The 15,526-nt window shown below is 41.5% G+C and overlaps 1 protein-coding gene across 15 annotated transcripts in view; it reads right to left on the bottom strand.

The window, feature by feature from the left end:
• The window catches only part of LOC122561485 (protein piccolo), a 650,955-nt gene that overhangs the window by 433,010 nt on the left and 202,419 nt on the right, over positions 1-15,526 (bottom strand). The window lies entirely within an intron of this gene.

The following is a 15,526-nucleotide window of genomic DNA, read 5'->3' on the forward strand; positions in this document are numbered from 1 at the left end:
GATTCTCTCTTATTGGTGATGGCCACAGCCTGTTATTTGTGTTGTGCAAATGTCATTTACCACTTTTCAGCCACAACCTGAGTATTTGATGATGAAGGGCTTATGCCCGAAACATCGGTTCTCCTGTTCCTCGGATGCTGCCTGACCTGCTGTGCTTTTCCAGCACCACACTCTCAACTCTGATCTCCAGCATCTGCAGTCCTATGTTGGTTAGTACTATGCGGTGGTCATACCACTCATACCAGTACTGTCTTTGACAGATGCATTTGCAGCAGGGAGATTGCTAAGGATGAAGTGAAGTGTGTTTTTCTCTCCTGTTGGTTCCTTCACAACCTGCTGCAGACCCAGGCTAACAGCTATATCTTTTACGACCCGACTAGCTTGATCAGTAGTACTGTTGCCGGGCCGCACTTGGTGGTGGATATTGAAGCCCTCCACCCAGAGTACATTCTGTGCTCTTACCCTTAAGTTTCTCCAAGTGATTGCTTCAGCTTTAGATCCTCACTTTTCCTCAACAATTAACATCATGTTCACTTTCAGTTGCAAACATATTTATTCTGAAGTCTGATGACTTTAGTAGGATGGGTTGTAGTAGTTTAAGAAGGTGGGTCAAAATCACTTCTCAGAGCTATTTAGGCATAACCAATAAATGCTGGCCCAGCCAGCAATGCCCACATCTTGCGTATGAGTAAAAACAAATAGCTATTTAACCTCTGATGCGCCCATTCCAACATTCCCAACTTCCTTAACTATTTTTCAAATTTTTGATTAATGGAAGTTGATAATTTCTGTTAATAAATGTGTTTGATTTAAAACCTGATCAATGATTAGAAAAATTATGAAAAAAAATTCTTATGGATAGAGTAATTTGTCTATTACTATAGAAATAGAATGTGAGTTCACTCTCCTCTTGATTGTGGCCAAAATTAGTAGTTGAATAGTACTGGGGAAAAAAGCATAATATTTATCTTCGGCTTTTCAAGTCTGGCTGAGCAAGGAAGGAAGAAGCTACCATGAAATTAGAACATAGAACATAGAACGTTACAGCACAGTACTGGCCTTTCAGCCTTCGATGATACGCCGACCTGTGGAACCAATCTGAAACCCATCTTTCCTACACTGTTCCATTCTCATCCATATGCCTATCCAATGACCATTTAAATGCCCTAAAAGTTGGCAAGTCTACTACTGTTACAGGCAGTGTATTCTATTCTCTGAGTAAAGAAACTACCTCTGACATCTGTCCTTCATCTAACACCCCTCAATTTAAAGCTATGTCCCCTCATGCTAGCGATCACCATCCAAGGAAGAAGGCTATCTCTGTCCACCCGATCTAACCCTCTGATTATCTTATATGTCTCAATTCAGTCGCCTCTCAACCTTCTTCTCTCTAATGAAAACAGCCTCAAGTCCCTCAGCCTTTCCTCATAAGATCTTCCCTCCATACCAGGCAACATTCTAGTAAATCTCCTCTGAACCCTTTCCAAAGCTTCCACATCCTGCTGCCTCGTCTCCTGAATGGGGAGCGGATTTTAAAAACTCCAAGCCCCAGAGGAAAGGCATTTAATTGATTAACCGAATAATCGATTATCCGAAATAAATAGTGCCCATCCGTCTCATTCGGATAATCGAGGTTCCTCATTTGGAGATGCCGATGTTGGACTGGGGTGTACAAAGTTAAAAATCACACAACACCAGGTTAGAGTCCAACAGGTTTATTTAGAAGCACTAGCATTTGGAGCGCAGGAAGCTGACGCCTCCAAATAAATCTGTTGAACTCTAACCTGGTGTTGTGTGATATGTATTGCATGTTTGTTTCTATCAGAGTTGCAACAGTGTATTACATGTTAATTTTAGTACATGGCAAATATGTTTCACTGAGTTCCCTGCAGTATTTCTTATGTTCTGTGTGTGGTGACGTTACAGGTATTTTAAAGGCTCAATATATCGAACTACACTGTGATAGTTTACTGAACACACCATCATTTGTTTTTCTCAAGTACTTACAATTTCTAATGTTCATGTGAAATTTCGAAATACATACTGCTGACCTAATTTAATCAAGCAAATCCAACCAGTTCAAGCAGACTGATTTGGATCTGATGTCTAATGAATAACTGACCTTTTAAAAATGTAAGTATTAGTTTGCCTACCAAAAGGCTGCAAATCAAGAAGGTGAAAATTTGGCCTCTAACCTATGTTCCCATCAAACATCTTACATTGGAATCTTCCAGTTTTAACAATTACTTCAGATTTAGACAGGTCTAAAGTACAAAAAAAGGCCCTTTGACCCATCAAATCTGCACCAGTCATAGAGTCACAGAGATGTACAGCATGGAAACAGACCCTTTGGTCCAACCCGTCCATGCCAACCAGATATCCCAACCCAATCTAGTTCCACCTGCCAGCACCCGGCCCATATCCCTCCAAACCCTTCCAATTCATATACCCATCCAAATAGCTCTTAAATATTGCAATTGTACCAGCCTCCACCACTTCCTCTGGCAGCTCATTCCATACAAGTACGATCATCTGCGTGAAAACGTTCCCCCTTAGGTCTCTTTTATATCTTTCCCCTCTTACCCTACACTTATGCCCTCTAGTTCTGGACTCCCCCATCCCAGGGAAAAGACTTTGTCTATTTATCCTATCCATGCCCCTCATAATTTTGTAAACCTCTATAAGGTCACCCCTCAGCCTCCGACACTCCAAGGAAAGAGCCCCAGCCTGTTCAGCCTCTCCCTGTAGCTCAGATCCTCCAACCCTGGCAACATCCTTGTAAATCTTTTCTGAACCCTTTCAAGTTTCACAACATCTTTCCGATAGAAAGGAGACCAGAAGTCCAAAAGTGGCCTAACCAATGTCCTGTACAGCCGCAACATGATCTCCCAATTTCTGTACTCAATGCTCTGACTTATAAAGGAAAGCATACCAAACGCCTTCTTCACTATCCTATCTACCTGCGACTCCACTTTCAAGGAGCTATGAACCTGCACTCCAAGGTCTCTTTGTTCAGCAACACTCCCTAGGACCTTACCATTAGGTGTATAAGTCTTGCTAAGATTTGCTTTCCCAAAAGGCTGCACCTCGCATTTATCTGAATTAAACGCCATCTGTCACATCTCAGCCCATTGGCCCATCTGGTACAGATCCTGTTGTAATCTGAGGTAACCCTCTTCCCTACCACTACATCTCCAATTTTGGTGTCATCTGCAAACTTACTAACTGTACCTCTTATGCTCGCATCCAAATCATTTATGTAAATGACAAAAAGTAGAGGGCCCAGCACCGATCCTTGTGTCACTCCACTGGTCACAGGCCTCCAGTCTGAAAAACAACCCTCCACCACCACCCTCTGTCTTCTACCTTTGAGCCAGTTCTGTATCCAAATGGCTAGTTCTCCCTGTATTCCATGAGATCTAACCTTGCTAATCAGTTTCCCATGGGGAACTTTGTCGAACGCCTTACTGAAGTCCATATAGATCACATCTACTGCTTTGCCCTCATCAATCTTCTTTGTTACTTCTTCAAAAAACTCAATCAAATTTGTGAGACATGTTTTTCCACACACAAAGCCATGTTGACAATCCCGAATCAGTCCTTGCCTTTCCAAATACATGTATATCCTGTCCCTCAGGATTCCCTCCAACAACTTGCCCACTACTGAGGTCAGGCTCACCGGTCTATAGTTCCCTGGCTTGTCTAACCGCCCTTCTTAAACAGTGGCACCACGTTTGCCAACCTCCAGCACCTCAACTGTGACTATCGATGATACAAATATCTCAGCAAGTGGCCCAGCAATCACTTCTCTAGCTTCCCACAGAGGTCTAGGGTATACCTGATCAGGTCCTGGAGATTTATCCACCTTTAACCATTTCAAGACATCCAGCACTTTCTCCTCTTTAATCTGGACATTTAGCAAGATGTCACCATCTATTTCCCTACAGTCTATATCTTCCACATCATTTTCCACAGTAAATACTGATGCAAAATATTCATTTAGTATTTCCCCCATTTTCTGTGACTCCACACAAAGTCCGCCTTGAGGGGCCCTATTCTCTCCCTAGTTACCCTTTTGCCCTTAATATATTTGTAAAAACCCTTTGGATTCTCCTTAATTCTATTTGCCAATGCTATCTCATGTCCCCTTTTTGCCCTCCTTATTTCCCTCTTAAGTGTACTCCTCTTCCTTTATACTCTTCTAAGGATTCACTCAATCTATCCTGCCTATACCTGACATATGCTTCCTTCTTTTTCTTAACCAAACCCTCAATTTCTTTAGTCATCCAGCATTCCCTATATCTACCAGCCTTCCCTTTTCACCCTAACAGGAATATACTTTCTCTGGATTCTTGTTATCTCATTTCTGATGGCTTCCCATTTTCCAGCCATCCCTTTACCTGCGAACATCTGCCTCCAATCAGCTTTTGAAAGTACTTGCCTAATACCGTCAAAATTGGCCTTTCTCCAATTTAGAACTTCAACTTTTAGATCTGGTCTATCCTTTTCTATCACTATTTTAAAACAAATAGAATTATAGTCGCTGGCCCCAAAGTGCTCCCCCACTGACACCTCAGTCACCTGCCCTGCCTTATTTCCCAAGAGTAGGTCAAGTTTTGTACCTTCTCGAGTCGGTACATCCACATATTGAATCAGAAAATTGTCTTGTACACACTTAGGAAATTCCTCTCCATCTAAACCTTTAACACTATGGCAGTCCCAGTCAATGTTTGGAAAGTTAAAATCCCCTATCATAACTATCCTATTATTCTTACAGATAGCTGAGATCTCCTTACAAGTTTGTTTCTCAATTTCCCTCTGACTATTAGGGGTTCTATAATACAATCCCAATAAGGTGATCATCCCTTTCTTATTTCTCAGTTCCACCCAAATAACTTCCCTGGATGTATTCCGGGAATATCCTCCCTCAGCACAGCTGTAATGCTATCCCTTATCAAAAACACCACTCCCCCTCCTCTCTTGCCTCCCTTTCTATCCTTCCTGTAGGATTTGTATCCTGGAACATTAAGCTGCCAGTCCTGCCCATCCCTGAGCCATGTTTCCATAATTGCTATGATATCCCAGTCCCATGTTGCTAACCATGCCCTGAGTTCATCTGCCTTCCCTGTTAGGCCCCTAGCATTGAAATAAATGCAGTTTAATTTATTAGTCCTACCTTGTCCCTGCCTGCCCTGACTGTTTGACTCACTTCTGTTCTCAGCTGCACCCGTCTCAGATCGATCTCTTTCCTCACTATCTCCTAATCTCATTTTCCAGCACTTGGCCAATAGCCTTATATTTTAGATCACAGTGGTGCTGGAAAAGCACAGCAGGTAAGGCAGCATCCGAGGAGCAGGAAAAGCCCTTTGCCCGAAATGTCGATTTTTCCTGCTCGTCGGATGCTGCCTGACCTGCTGTGCTTTTCCAGCACCACTCTGATCTAAACTTTGGTTTCCAGCATCTGCAGTCCTCACCTTTGCCTCTGGCCTTATATACCTTGGCATTGCAAGTGCACATCTTTCTCCAGCATTTCTTTTTAATATGAAAACTTCTAAAGCTCTAGGATTGTATACATCTTGTGCCTGTTAGGACAGTAATATTATCTTAAATGCTTCCAAATATTATGGTCAAAATACTTTTCCATGAAGATCGTGTCATTTTGATATTCATGATCCGTGTAGGAGATTATGCAAACAGAGGTTGAGAAATATTAATGAGGTAATAGTGAGTCAGTTTGTATGTAGGATTCAGTAAAAGCTTCATTTGAACAGAAAAGGAGGATGTGCTATTGTTATGGTGAGCAGCACTGACTCATGCACTTAGTTCTCGTTCATGTTAAATTCAATCTCCTTCTGAATCAATGTTCATGATTCACACATGTAAGAATTGAGGAAAAACAGTTAAGTTTGTATAAGAACCTCTCCAAATACACTCCATTCTCAACACCTAAAAATTGCATCTGATTTTTTTTGGACACTTTAATATTAATGATTTCTTCAATTTTTTTACTTTAGTGACACAAAGTCCCAGTTCTTCTTAATGTGTCAGAGCTCCTAGTTATCAATGGAAGCCTTTATGCATTTTCCAAACTGAATTGTAGGACAGTTCTGTCGAAAAAAGGAGAATGATTTCAGAAGGTGGAAACTACATTTCATCCTGTACTCCATCTGGAAAGAAATTCCTCTTGTGCCCGGCATTTCAATTTGTCAACATTCCTCTTGTGAGGAACAAACACAAAGTGCTGGAGAAACTCTTCAGGTTTTCTCAGAATCTGTGGAGAGGGAAAAAGAATCAGCATTTCAAGTCTGATATGACTTTTCTTCAGGACTGATACTTCATGTAAGGATATGAATTGTGCAGCAAGCTGAGGGACAGGTATGACAGTATTAGACTTGTTGCTCCATGTGATGACCACACCATGAGCAGATGAGTATTCAGCCCTACCATTTGCTTGTTTTCCAGAAGATGTAACCCTGACAGAACTGGAAAGCATAACTGCTGGAAAACATGTATAAAAGATCTGCGCTCAAGCATTCATGGTTAAGTGCTCAACATGATTGTGTTTCCAGAGAGATAGAGTGAAATTGCTTGAAGTATCACTCCATCAGGCTGTATTTTGTGCTTTATTTGGTTCAAGGATGTGGATTCTGAGCCACTCAAAATGAGTTCTTACAAAAGATGTAGTCATAGAGTCATAGAGATATACAGCATGGAAACAGACCCTTTGGTCCAACTCGTCCATGGCGACCAGATATTTTAAATCAATCTAGTCCCATTTGTCAGCATTTGGCCCATATCCCTCTAACCCCTTCCTATTCATATACACATCCAGATGCCTTTCAAATGTTGTAATTGTACCAGCCTCCACCACTTCCTCTGGCAGCTCATTCCATACACATACCACCTTCTGCATGAAAAAGTTGCTCCATAAATCCCTTTTAAATATTTCCTCTCCGATCCTAAACTTATGCCCTCTAGTTCTGGACTCCCCCACCATGCCTATTTACCCTATCCATGCCTCTCATGATTTTACAAACCTCTACAAGGTCCTCCCTCAGCCTTCAGGGATGCTCCAGGAAAACAGCCCCAGCCTATTCAGCCTCTCCCTATAGCTCAAATCCTCCAACCCTGGCAACATCCTTGTAAATTTCTTCTGAATGCTTGCAAGTTTCACAACATCGGGGCGGCATGGTGGCTCAGTGGTTAGCATTGCTGCCTCACAGCACCGGGTCCCAGGTTCAATTCCAGCCTTGGGCGACTGTCTGTGTGGAGTTTGCACATTCTCCCCGTGTCTGTGTGGGTTCCCTCCGGGTGCTCCAGTTTCCTGCCACAATCCAAAGATGTGCAGGCTAGGTGGATTGGCCATGCTAAGTTGTCCATAGTGTTAGGTGCATTAGTCATGGAGAAATGGGTCTGGGTGGGTTACTTTTCGGAGGGTCGGTGTGGACTGATTGGGCTGAAGGGCCTGTTTTCACAGTGTAGGGAATCTAATCTAATTCTTCCGATAGGAGACCAGAAATGCACACCCAATATTCCAAAAGTGGTCACCAATGTCTCCCAACTCCTATTCTCAATGCTCTGACCAATAAAGGAAAGCATACTAAATGCCTTCTTCACTATCCTATCTAATTGCAATTCTGCTTACAAGGAACTATGAACCTGCACTCCAAAGTCACTTTGTTCAGCAACACTTCCCAGGACCTTACCATGAAGTGCATAAGTCCTGCTCTGATTTGCTTTTCCCAGCTGTAGCACCACACATTTATCTAAATTAAACTCCATCTGCCACTCCTCAGCCATTAACCATCTGATCAAGATTCCATTTCCCATGAGGAGGGAAGCAGGATCCTCTGATATTCTAATGACTATCCTCACTCTCAAACACAATTGAAAGATGCAAAATGGAAAGAAATCCAGTCCTGAGTAAGGAAAGGAGCAGAAGAATTTATACTCCACCTCTCTCATCTATTTTCAAGCAACACTGTACAACAGGATCTTGATCAAATGGGCCAATGGGCTGAGGAGTGGCAGATGGAGTTTAATTTAGATAAATGTGAGGTGCTACATTTTGGAAAAGCAAATCTTAGCAGGACGTATAAACATGTGCTGTAGGTAGACCCACAATGCCCTTAAGGAGGGAATTCCAAGATTGTGACCCAATGACAGTGAAGGAATGATGATATATTTCCAAGTCGGGACGGTGAATAGCTTGGAGGGGGACTTCCAGGTGGTGAGGTTCCCATGTATCTGCTCCACTTGTCCCTCTGGATAGTAGAGGTCATGGGTTTGGTTGGAGCTGTTCGAGGATGTTTAATGAGTTGCCGTAATTCGTCATGTAGATGATACACATTTTTACTATTGAGTGTCAGTGGTGGAGAGAGTGAATACTTAAGCTTGATGGCATTGCAAACAAGCAAAAATTCACCATGTGCAGAACCCATAGGAGATTGATGAGGGCATTAAATATCTTTAAGACGGAAGTCTGAGCCATGTATCCTGTAATATTGTCCCAGAATATTTTGTTGATGACACCACTGTTATATTGCAGTTGATCCTGATCTCACACTGAGCAACACTTTGGAAGATCTGTTTTTCTAAAATTCATTAATGGAACGTGGGCCTCGCTGACAGGGTGAGCATTTGTTGCCCATCCACAATTGCCCACGTGAAGATGGTGGTGAGCTGCCTTCTTGAACCAATGCAGTCTTTGGTAGTGTGGGACATCCACAATGCCATTCCAAAAGGATTTCCAAGATTTTTACACAGTGTCACTGAAAAAATGGTGATATATTTCCAAATCAGGATGGTGAGTATCTTGGATGGGAACTTGCAAGAGGTGGTGACTCTATGTATCTGCTGCTTTTGTTCTTCAAGATGGTAAAGGTTGCAGGTTTGAAAGGTTATGTCTAAAGAGCCTTGATAAATTTCTGCAGTGCATGTTGTAGGTAATGTACACTGCTGTTACTGAGTGTGAGTGGTGGAGGGAGTGGATGCATGTGGATGTAGTCCAAGTCAAGCAGGCTGCTTTGTCCTGGATGGTGTCAAACGTTTTGAGTGTTGTTGGAGCTACACTAATTTGGGCAAGTGGGGACTATTTCATCACACACCTGACTGGTGGGCTGGGTATTCGGGTACATGAGTTGAGTTGGTCATTGAACCCCAAGTGGCAATAGCTAGATTTTCTATTGTTGGAGATGGTCATTGTCTAGCATTTGTGCAGCGTGATTTTTATTTAGCATATACTAGTCCAACTCTGGATGTTGTCAATCAAGCCATTGAATCATAAAGGTGTACAACGCAGAAAAAATATCTTCAACTTATCATGTTTGAGCCAGTCAAAAACAGCCACCTAACTATTTAAATCCCATTTTTCTGCACTTAGTCCATGGCCTTATATGATTTGGAATAGCAAGTGCATATCTAAACAATTCTCAGGTCTTCCTATATGCTGTGTTTGCCCCCAGAAATTCATTGATTCCAGTTTGCTAAGGCTCTTTGATACCATGTTCAGTCAAATACAGCCTTGATGTCAAAAGCCATCACCCTACACTTGCCTTTGGATTTGAAGTTTTTGTCACCATTTGGACTAAGACTGTAATGAGGTCAAGAGCCGAGTGGTAGATCCCCACTGAGTGACAATGAGCAAGTTACTGCTGAGCAAGTGCTGCTTGATAGCACTGTCAATGAACTCATTCTTCACTTTGTTGATAAGTTGTTTGTTGATAAGTTCAAGTAATGTAAATGGAAACTAGTTCATGTTTCATTTTCCTGGAAACAATGAGATAATAGGAGTCATTACCAATAACTTGCCTTCAACCCAAACAGAAACCAGGAGGGTTATGTTTTTGGGATTCCTAGTAAACCTGGAAAATATAAAATATCTGTTTCTAATTTCACAGTATTATATTTAAAAGCCTGATTCCCAGCTATTTCCTACTGTGACCCCCATTTTGAAAATGGGTATGACCACCTCAGTGAGATGAGAAAGCAGGCAGTTTTGCTGGATCAAGTGAAGACTCATGTAAAGCTGGGGAGATGGGAGTGGCTCTGGGATGACCAGACATTCAAAGATTCAGCTCAAAACCTCACTTGTTCCAACCCTATTTGGAAAGTGCCGTTTCAGAAACCAAGATACAAGCTGTATAGACAGCCCATGTTTGATGACAGGTCAAACCCAATGTGTGCAGTGCTTATCCAATAACAGATCTTTCCACAGGGCCCAGTGCATTCAAACATAGATTACCTCAATCTATGTTGATATTGTCCAATTTGATCTTGCTTGATGTTTTTGCTTTTGTTCCTGACACTCTGTGAATGAGCAGCTGCTACTTGTTAGATTCACAGAACAAGCAGCAATTCAGTAAATCAAACATCCTGAATGCAGGGAGCTCCCGAATACTCCTCATTAACAAGTGTCCCTGTTGTATCTGTGTAAACCATATGGTGTATGAGCAATTTGTAGACAATGAACCATCTTGTTTGCTGAACCTTCAGAGCAAGCTGAGAAGGAATACAATGTCGCTAGAAAATCTGAATCAAACGGAGTTGTGGGATCTCATCCTTCTGAAGACAAGGAAATGATGTGATTTTCATGGAATTGCAGGAGAAATGTGTACTATGAGCAAATCTGGGCTCCATACCTTATGAAGGCTGTATTGGCCTTTGAGAGAGGACAACATAGATCAGGAAAAGATAAACTATTTCATGTTTGGGATTCTAGAACCAGTGGGCATAGTCTGAAAATTAAGGCCAGACCACTCAGGCGAGGTGGTAGAAATCTTTTCTACAAAGGCTGGTAGACATTTGGAACTTCTGCTGGATCAGTTGTAAATTTTAAATCTAAGATTTTTTTTGTTAAGCAAAAGCTATTAAGGGATAGGAGCCAAAGACAGGTGTATGAAGTTAGACCACAGGTCAGCCATGATCTCATTAATTGATAGAACAGCTCAAGGGGCCAAATGGCCTACTCCTTTTCCTACGTTCCTCTGTTAAAGGATTCCTCGATCAGGATTAAACATTACTCAATGCTGACTGTGAAATTAGGTTCAATAACTTGGTGTCTAGTCACTTCGTGATAAATAAACTCATTTGAACAGAAGAGTTACTTTAATCCAATCAAGTCAATGACAATGTGGAGATGCTGGTATTAGACTGGTGTTGAACCAAGTCAATGACACTCTCCAACATCACAAGCCCAAGTTGCGAATTCAGAATCACCTTCACAAACAGGTCGCAATTCCCACCCCTCAGACACACTTCACAGCCCACACTCCCACATACACACACAGTCCCACCCCTCCTACATACACATTCCCATTACCACCCCACACTTCACAACTCCCCAGTCTCTCTCTCACACACACACACACACACACACAATGATTGTATAAACCTCTGCAAGGTCATCCCTCAACCTCCTATGCTTCAGTGAAAAAAGTCCCAGCCTCTCCTTATAACACAAACCTGCCATTCCGGGCAACACCCTGGTAAATCTTTTCTGAATCATTTTCAATTTAATAATAACCCTCCTCCAGACAGTTGCTGAGCTGGATATTACATGCTTTGAGAGTGTCCTGGTAGAATTTGATACGAATGACGGCAACATAACAGAAGCAGTCTAAATGAAAAAGTAACTATTATTTCAACTTTTTGAGTATGTCCAGCATGGAAAGCTGCTCAAGAAAAACAGAAATGTGAACTAGCAGCAAGAAGCTTAGCTGAGATATTGGATATACTGGAATATCATAAGGGGCTAAGATATATTTGAAATACTTTCAACAATCAAGAAATTTTAGTCCATCCAGAAATTCATATCTGACATTGAGTGACAGCAATTTCAGTAACAATGAGTTTTTGTCATAGCCTGCACCAATCACACAACATTGGAATAATATTTGTCCAGGCACACACGGTGATGAATGGATGGGGAGACAAGCAAACAAAATGGAACAATAAAGTAATATCTTATTTCCTTCCTTAACACAACATTTACACACCTGCTGCTGGGATTGCTGCAAATAGTTCCCTTGTTCACCAGGAGGACAAAACTGAATAAACTCTGCTACAGTTTATTGCACTTGGATCAGTGATCAAAGCAGAGATCACATCAAGGATCAAGTCAAGGGTCAGATCAGGGATTAGGTAAGGGGTTAGACTAGAGATAAAATGAGAAAACCTTCAATCTTACACACTCTCTGGTTTAGTTTTGAGCTGCTGCAGAGTCCCCATAATCTCCAGTATTTCCACTGACTCCATCTGTGCAGGTATAAAAAATCCTGCAACCTACATAATCTCATCATAATCTGTTCATAAATCAAAAATAAATACATATATATTTTCAATAGCATTTCAAAAACTAATCACAGCAATGTTTCTACTTACAATAGAAAACAGAATTAGGACATTCAGTCCATGGAGCCTTACCTTGTTATTCAATGCGATCATGACTGATTGAAAACTTCAATGCTTTTATTCACCTTACACCTATAACTCAGTATTCCACTGGTAATTAGAAATCAATCAATCTCTCCCTTAAACATATTCAAAGACTGAAACTCTATGGCCCTCTGTGGTAGAGAATTCCAAAGGTTTACAATTCTCTAAGTAAATATCATTCTTTCATCACAGGCTGAAGTGGCTACACCCTTATTTTTAAACTATGTTCCTGGTTCTCAACTCCTCACAAGGGAAGTAGACAAACAGGAGGCTTGAAGAAAACAGCAAGCCAGGCTGCATCAAGAGGTGGGGAAGTCAACATTTCGGGTATTAACCTTTCTTCAGGACTAGATGTGGGGGTAGGGAGAGCTACAGATCTATAAATGAGGTTTGTACTTCAGTGCTCATTCCAACTGTAACCTGCTCAATTGACAGTCCTCCCTAAAATGAAAGACCTGGCAGTCTATGATATTTTCTGTCTCAGGACTCTCCAGACAACTCTTTTTTTGTCAGCCACAATATGATTTTATCTGTTATGATGGTGATTTCTGAAAAATATCCAAACAGGACTAATTCTAACTGCTGTGTGGCAGCAATGACATAACAGGCTGTGAAGGAAGGCAGCACAATCAGCATGTGAGGAAGAAGCCATTTGCAGAAACAACATCTTCCAATCAACGACAGCAACAAAATGGTGCACAGAAAATTAGCAGACAAGTTTAGTTAATTCTGTGGTTATGCACTGAATGGTAAGGGTTTACACTGCAAATTCTAACCCAGCTTTAATGATGATCAATGTAGGAAAGTGGATCAATGTTCATTTCTTTATCGCCTTCGGCACAGTATAGTTATTGAATAATTGCCAACTATCTGGTAAGTATACAACACAAAATAAGCCAGGATAACATGCTGTCAGAATCTGAATAAAGGCAACACGAGGGCTTTTTAGTACATAGAAAAGCACAACACAGAACAGGTCCCTAGGCCCACGATGTTGTGCTGAGACTTAATCCTAATGTAAAATATAGTAACAACCTACGCACTCCTCAACTCACTGCTATCCATGTACATGTCCAGCAGTCGCTTAAATGTCCCTAATGACTCTGCTTCCACCACCACAGCTGGCAACGCATTCCATGCATTCACAACTCTCTGCGTAAAGAACCTTCCTCTGATGTCTCCTTTTAACCCTCCTCCTAATATCTTCAAACTATGACTTCTCGTACCCCCAGTCAATCTTGCCCTGGGGAAAAGTCTCTGGCTATTGACTGTATCTATTCCTCTCACAATAGAAACTGAAAATTCCGGATTAGAGCAGCAGGACCTTTTCCAAATTTCTATGAACCTGTTATTCATTGTCAACATTTTTGATTCCTGGTTGTGAACAATTGCACATGTTTCTCTTTTGATCTCTCTGTAACAGATGCAGTCAATCTCTTTTATAAAACACACGTGATTCTGTTACAACATATACCAGAGTCCTGCATCAGTCCTGCCATTATACCATATGGCAAGTCCACTAGATTGATATTGTTACTAAATTTAGCATTTGGTTTAACATATTATCATCTGGTTTTTATCAAAGCTTTCTCATCATCTGTTCTAAAAATAGCAACTCTCTTGGGAGCAAGGAACAGATCTTGCTAAGGCTAGCTCAGCACAAAGCTGCAGTTACATGCACGTAACATCCACTTCTGAAAGAGTTACACCTCAGAACCCAGAGCAGATTGGACACGCTGTCACAACTCATATATTCATTTGAGTTTTCCTTTGTTACAATCTCCTTGGCCAACAACACATGGACAGAGATTTGCCTTCCTGGAGGTCGTGGGCAATGGTGAGAAAGGTGGGAAATATGGAAAGAATGCAAAAATATTAGAATCCTAATATTAAGCGAAAATCTTCTGATTTCTGCTTAGGTTTTGAAAGAGGACTTTGGAATCACGCTACTGAGCAGCAATTACTTTATTTTCAAACATCTGCATCATGGTTTTAGCCAAATCTTTTAGCCTTATTCAGATATCTCTTCTCAATCATCTCTCCTTTGACATGCAAGATGGCAGCAAAGTAGGTCACTCCACTCGGAGCTCCTCTGCTTCGTCTGTTCTTTTTAGTTCTTTTCTTTTTGCTTAGTTTTTAGTGGTGTCGTGGCAGTGCAAGGGGAAGTGAGTCCCAAAGCAGAGCAAGGGACTGGGGCCTGATCTGGGCAGTCAGACAACATGTTAAGCTGCTGCTATTTGAAACTCTCCATCAGACATTAATGTAAATCCTTAATTACCTTATTTCTAACTTTTTTTTGGACACTAAGTAATGCTTTCTTTTATTCCTTTTATTCCTCTTTGTATCCAAGATTTGTACCTAGGCACTTGTGCCTAAGATGACACAGTTAGTGGCAGTTATTGTAAAACCTTTTGACTGTACTCCTGTACTTCTGTACTGGAGTATACATGACAATTAAGGATATTCTATTGTCAAGAAAGAATACCAGCATGTAACTCATATATAGGGACCTGGAGGCTGGAGTTTACTGAGTGCTTGTCCCAGCCATTGTCCAATGTTGCCTTCAGTAAAATATTTTGTATGCTGCATGGACAGCATCCTATTCAATCTTTCACCCATGCAAGTCAGTATCACCAAACCACCTCAACTTAACCACATGACAACAGAACACAGAATGCTACAGCGCAGTACAGGCCCTTTGGCCCTCGATGTTGCGCCGACCATGCCTGTCTTCAAAACATCATCTCAGCCCTTCAGGACTTCACTTTGGTCTTTCGTGATGCCGATGTCCTGCCTTCTTCTGCCAGGTCAGCGATACACAGATATTTTATTCATCTCTCCACGGCTCTCAGTTTGATTTCTTAGTTATCACTCACTTTGTGCTGACTTACAGGTGCCAGTCTTTACACACCCAACCCATTTTCAACAACGTATTGTCCCCAGTATCAGTTCATCTGTCTCCCTGGCTTACTATTTTCCATCCCTTTGTCTGGTGAACTTTCTCTCCATCTGGGGTTCATCTCCACCTGATCCCTAACTTGTTCACTCCCTGTCTCAGAGATTTTACCATCTTTCCTTAGCTACTATCAGT

This window comes from Chiloscyllium plagiosum, unplaced genomic scaffold (assembly GCF_037043375.1).
Source record: "Chiloscyllium plagiosum isolate Xiang-an unplaced genomic scaffold, Cpla_swu_hap1 HiC_scaffold_23, whole genome shotgun sequence".
NCBI lineage: Eukaryota > Metazoa > Chordata > Chondrichthyes > Orectolobiformes > Hemiscylliidae > Chiloscyllium > Chiloscyllium plagiosum.